The following is a 5,909-nucleotide window of genomic DNA, read 5'->3' as shown; positions in this document are numbered from 1 at the left end:
AACGGTGCTCTTCAAAAGTGTCCCCATCCTTGCTTAGCTCTCGGAAAACGGATTCCTTCAAGAGACTAACCTTCGACCCTGTGTCGATCAAAAGACGCACGTCCTTGCCCCTCACTTTTCCGGCTACAATCGGACTCGTCTCTCCACAAAATCTGACGGCGACACGTGGTTTCTCCTCCTCGTTGGGTCCGGGCGAGGAGGGCGCGCTTAGTTTCCCGAGTGATTGCTCTCCTTCGGGAGGGCCTCTTCCAATGCCCTGGGCTTGAATCGCGGACGGCCATCCGACGAGGGCATTTCTCTCTCGTTCTCGGTTTTAAGCCTGCAATCCCGGCTCCTGTGACCAACCCGATTGCAGTACCAACATCGCATGCGAGCCCGACCAGCGATATCATGAGAAAACTGCTGCTCGCGTGCCGTCTTCTGCCATGCGATACTTTCAGCCAGAAGCATTTCCAAACGATCCATGCGTTGGCCCAGCTCGACAACTTCCTTTTGCTCTTCGCGTTTTTCGAGAGCGCGGATCGTGGAAGACGAGGCAACCAGCCTTTCGTTTCGTTCTTCCTTGGCGGCAACTTCCACAGCCTCCTCAAAGGTAGAAGGGTCACTTGACAAGACGAATCGTCGGACCGGGTCCCGTAACCCATTTACGAATCGAAACAGAAGCTGTCTGAGCAGCATGGACTGCGCAGCGGCATCTACCTGCTCCGCGTCAGCGCCCTCGTGCCTGCGAAGTGTCTTGACTCCCAAACACCGAAGGCGGCTCGCGAAGCCTCGAACATCTTCATTTGCTTCCTGCCTCGTGGACAGAAATTTGTCTAACTTCACGCTGTCCGGCTCATTGTCGTACCTTTTGAGTACAAGCTCTTTAAAAGCAGCGTACGTCTTTACAGCCTTCATCTGCTCATCATGCCACGCAAACGAGTATGCCTTCCCGACCATCTTGCATTTCGCCATTCCAATCCTCTGCTCATCGTTCCAACCCCCTATTTGAGACACCTGGTTCAGCACCTCTAGAGACTCGCTCGGAGTGGGTCCCGCTCCATCTCCGGTGAATGATGGAACCATCTAGCGCGAGAACCCCCGCTCCCGCCGAATTTGCCATTATCTGAGAAAGGGTATTCACGGCCGCGACACTCGCGTCATCGTCAGCCATGGGTACATTCACGTATGTGGGGGACACCCGTACAAAATCTCAGCGACAGATCCCACCGCTGCCACCAATTCTGACGACCCTAAAATCTGCGTTTCGGTCACTAAGTCGTCACGGGCTCTGTCCCTGGAGTGAGGCACCCAGGGCTGTCGATAACAAAAATTGCAACTTTATACAGGTAAGGAAAATAAATATGGCATACAATCGCTCACACTCTCGCAAAATAATTAGGAAAGTTCCGAAAGGGTTCCACGGCCACGACGCGATAACGAGTTCGAAGGGCGAACACTCACGACTTGGTTGACGGCTTGGGTGGTGTCTCGAAGGGGACTTGGACGTCTCCAAGGGAAGGTGGACGTCTCGAAGGGAGCTTGAATGTCTCGGAGGGAGCTTGGATGTCTCGGAGGCTGTCGAAGTCGCGCAGAGTCCAGGAAAGTCGACACTATCGTTGGTGTCGCCCCGCAGCCTCACCGATTCCCTTTGTTCCGCTTCCCACTGGCCTAGCCTCGCCTCCCACCCTTCGTCTCCGCCGCGCCGAGTCCTCGTCCCCGGGCTCTCTTCCCTTTTTGTTCCCTTCTGCAGGCTTGTTCATTTTCCCCATTGGAGGGTAGTCGCCTCCCAAGCAGCACGGATTTTGGCCAAGCAATGGCCAGTGTCTGGCGGTGGCCTTTTGGCCAGTGGCCAGAGAGTGGCCATTCATTGGCCAATGCTTGGCCGTTGGCTGATGGCCAGTGGCCATTGGCCAGCGGCCAGATAAAGGCCAGTCACCGGCCAGTCTCTGGCCACTGTCTGGCCACTTGGCCAAGGACCATTGCCAGCCATCGGCCGATGACTGGCCAACTCTGTGCTGCTTGGGCTATCAGTTTGGTCCACTTCACCCATCAGAGGGTAGATGCCCAGCAGTTTCAGAGGGATGCATCCACGTTCCGACCGCTCCCGAAGAGCCCCTCCTTGCTTCGCTCCTCCTCTCTCTCACACAGTCACACACACCCACACACCCGCGCGCGCGCACCTGGCCGGATCTTGGGTTGGGTCCGAGCGCCCCATTTAGAAGATCAACCCAAGACGGGTACGCCAAGACGGGTACGTCACACAAGACACCTTACAATTGCATGGCTACTCTGCTTCCACAAGGAAAAGGAAGAAGAATGCCAACCACGTACGGCACGTCTAGAGCAATCCTAAATCGCCAAGAGACTGCGTGCAAAAACTCTTCAAAGATGCCCTGGAGATTGCCGGACATGATTCGATAATCTTTGGTGGAGATTTCAGCACGGCATGCACTCTCTGGTGGTATCGCTAAACAAAACCGATAAGCAAAAGGATATTCGATATCATGTATTGAGAAGGACAGACACTACTGACGGACCCCACCACACCAACAAAGACCGGCCCGATCTCGAGCAGGGACACCTGCCCGGACCTCACTTTCGTCAAGAACGTCAAATACGCCAAGTGAGAAAAAACCAAAGAAAATTTCGGCGGCGACCACTTTATCCTGGAGACGACGGCCTTCTACACCACAGTTAAGCCCAGGACGCTCGGTCAAGTTAGGGCTGGGATCCCACGGCGGCCATGAGAGATGCTACTATTAGCGCGCTTTTCAAACGCATGGCGGCGCTTTCAAACTTCCTAAAATTATGTGTTCTATATTATATTCTAGTGTGTAACCCAACCTTCTTTCTAATCTATAATTAGTCTTCCTCATGCAAAAACATCACTCAGAGCGCACCTGCGAATATCGGCTTGTTCGGCAAAACATGGTTTCGTAGTACAATGGTTCAGGGGCTACTAGTAGATCAATGTTTTGTTGTGTTGTTTTGTGTTTTTTTTAGTAGAATGTCATAGGAAGACAGTGGGCTCATTGCTGACGGATGCCTCTTTCTTTTTTTTTCTTTTTTGGCAGATATATGTCTTAGAAGGGCTGACTTCGCGGAAGCACATTTAGTGGCGATTTCCTATCTATCTACTCGAACATTTGATTTGATACTTCTTAGAGGTGTTTCTACTTATAGTCGGAAGAGCTGCGTCATATTTCAATGTAATGTGAGCTCTACCTCATTTCAGCTTAAGTTCAGACGCAGCCGACGCTACGCGGAAACTGCCATCAATCAAGCGGCGTTAAAAGCGACAGTCACTTGGGCTTTTCTCTCTATGATTGTTTCAGCGATAATATAACACGTACGGAAACAGAGCGAAGATTGTGATGATGGGCTTTTGATGCTGTTTGATTGGTCCGACCAGCTCGTAGCATCGGCTGCGTCTGGGCTCAATGTGAAACGAAGTATGAACTTTTTTTGGAATGCTCACGTGAAAATTGACAAAAAAACAGTCAATCCTGACCAACTTCATTTGGTAGTGCTATGGTACCGCACTTAAGAATTGGCCCAGACGAATAAAATTGTAGGCCCGCAAAGACCACCTTCTGCCTTGTCAATAGAGGCCCTTTTTCCAATTTTAACACTGATTGTTTATAAAAACATTTTGAATATAAGCCAAATCACAAATTTGTTCATAGTTAGAATCGACTACTTTGACTTTTGACCCCTTATGGCAAGCATTTAGGCCAACATTTTTGGGATGAAAAAGAGTTTACCGTCCCAGGTCCCGAATATAAGCCCACATCTTCAATGTCGCGCCTAAGTATAAACCAAAACGTTAAAAATAAAAAAATCATAAATTGAATGTCTGGTTGCGCCCCCTATGTGGTGGCGGCTGAAATGTGACTGCACGAGGTTCAGGAAACCGCCTAGGATGGCGCTGATTCCAGCTGTGGTTGCGGCAGTTGCGGCAGTTGCGGTGAGCGGACGTGTTTCCTGGTTCTCCTCGAGCATCCGAAGCTAAGTGCCAGTTTTTCTTCTTTTCTTTCTCTTTTTTTGAGAGTTGATTGGAAGTGACTATGCGGTAGCAGTATTAGGTTTGAACAGCAGCAGTTAACGTTAGTTTCGCAAAGTAGGCTCTGTTTGAATTTTTTGGCGGGAAGGGACGGTTTGTTCCCGGTCTAGACATGGGTCTAGCTTTTGGTCGGCATGACAACGGTGGGGACGGGTTGGTGCAGTGCGAGGGGTGTGGGAGGTGGTGTTACCTGGAGGAGACGGGTTTCGGGAGCCTGGAGGAGGCGGCGGGTATGAGTATCGAGTGTCGGCTTTGTGTGAAGCTTCAGCAGGTAACTGGGGAATGGAGGGTAGAGTTCGGGAGATTGAGGCCCAGCTTAAGGCAGAAGGAGAGAAGCGGGTGGGTCTCGAGGCCCAGGTAGAGGAGCTGACTAGGCAGCTTAATCATGAGAGGGAACAGCGGGTCGGCCTCGAGAAGCAGGCGGAAGAGCTGGGGGAAGTATGGAAGGCGGGTTTGGAGGAGCGTAAGAGGGAGTGTGACAGTACACACTAAACATCGTAACACCCTTGTGGGTGTAAATGGCTTGTCCTATAACTAACACCCTATTGGGTGTAGCAAAACGCCCTAAACAAAGGGCGTTATTCGTAACGCCCCTAAAATAGGGCGTTTTTCCCTAACACCCTTAAAGGACGGCGTTATTCTGAACACCTTTCAATTAGGGTGTGATTCCTCTGTACACCTTTTTATTAGGGCGTTATGTCTGCGCAGTACGCCCTCTAAATTGTGTGTATCACCGCCAGAAAGGGAAATAAAAAAGGCACGATTATCAACACCCATAAAGTAATGCGTAATAACCCAAAAGAGTGCACGAGAAAATGACTGCAAATGCCTGGTTCACTTTTTATTTTTTAATCAAGGTTCTAACAGGTTCTACAAAATTCTCTATAGACAATTGCAAGCAGGTCATCTGGCCGCAGCCATGTCTCTGCTTATGCGGGCAAGTGCGTGCAATTACAAGCGTGCCAAAGGGCAAAGCTACGTTCACGCGCACGTCATCAAACTTGGCGAAGGCAAGACTGAAAGAAATAGTTCTCTTTTACCCTCGCAATTCCACCACGACCGAGACGCTTCTAAACCAGTGGCGGTCCGTGCGTGTAAGGTCATGAATATTTCAACCAGATATTGCTTCATAACCCCTTCAAATTCTACAACCGAAGGCCCTAGATGAATCTTCAACTGTACTTTTCTTGTGACGTTTATGCTTTCTTGCACTGGTGACGTGGACAAAACTGACAAGCTTGCAAAGACGGTACGACCAGGAGTTGCTTGAGACGCAAGCGGCAGTTCATGTTTGTAAACCGTAAAATGGTCTATTGAAACGGAAGCAGGGAGGCTATGTTCGACAAATGTTTCGTTACTCCTAAAAATAAACGGAAGTGGCGGAAGTGACGATATCGCGTTTCATTGGTTAGAGGTTCAATGATGAAAGTTACTTATTTTCGCCATTTGACCTTCCAACCAATCAAACGCGATCGTGGCTTCCGTCACTTCAGTTTCTTTTTAGGAGAAATGAAACATTTGTCGAACATAGCCCCCTTGGAATACTATCAGAAGCATGCTTGAAGAGTACTTACAAATAAAACAGCGATCTCATGTAATCCGTGATAGATGCATAATCCGATTCGGGCAGCACAGAACTATCCACAAACACAATGTCGAGGATGAAGCGGTCGCTCACATTCAGCGGAAGTTTCGCGGTCGCCGATGAGCACCTCTCTGTCGTGATAGATGCGTAATCCGATTCGGGCAGCACAAAACAACGCAAACACAATGCCGAGGTTGAAGGCGGTCGATCACATTCAACGGAAGTCTCGCGGCCGCCGATGAGAAGCTCTTTGTCGAAATGCGTCCACCAAATACAGCA

This window comes from Ixodes scapularis, unplaced genomic scaffold, assembly GCF_016920785.2.
Source record: "Ixodes scapularis isolate PalLabHiFi unplaced genomic scaffold, ASM1692078v2 PGA_scaffold4__175_contigs__length_147842914, whole genome shotgun sequence".
NCBI classification, from domain to species: domain Eukaryota; kingdom Metazoa; phylum Arthropoda; class Arachnida; order Ixodida; family Ixodidae; genus Ixodes; species Ixodes scapularis.
Note: the sequence above shows the minus strand (reverse complement) of the source record.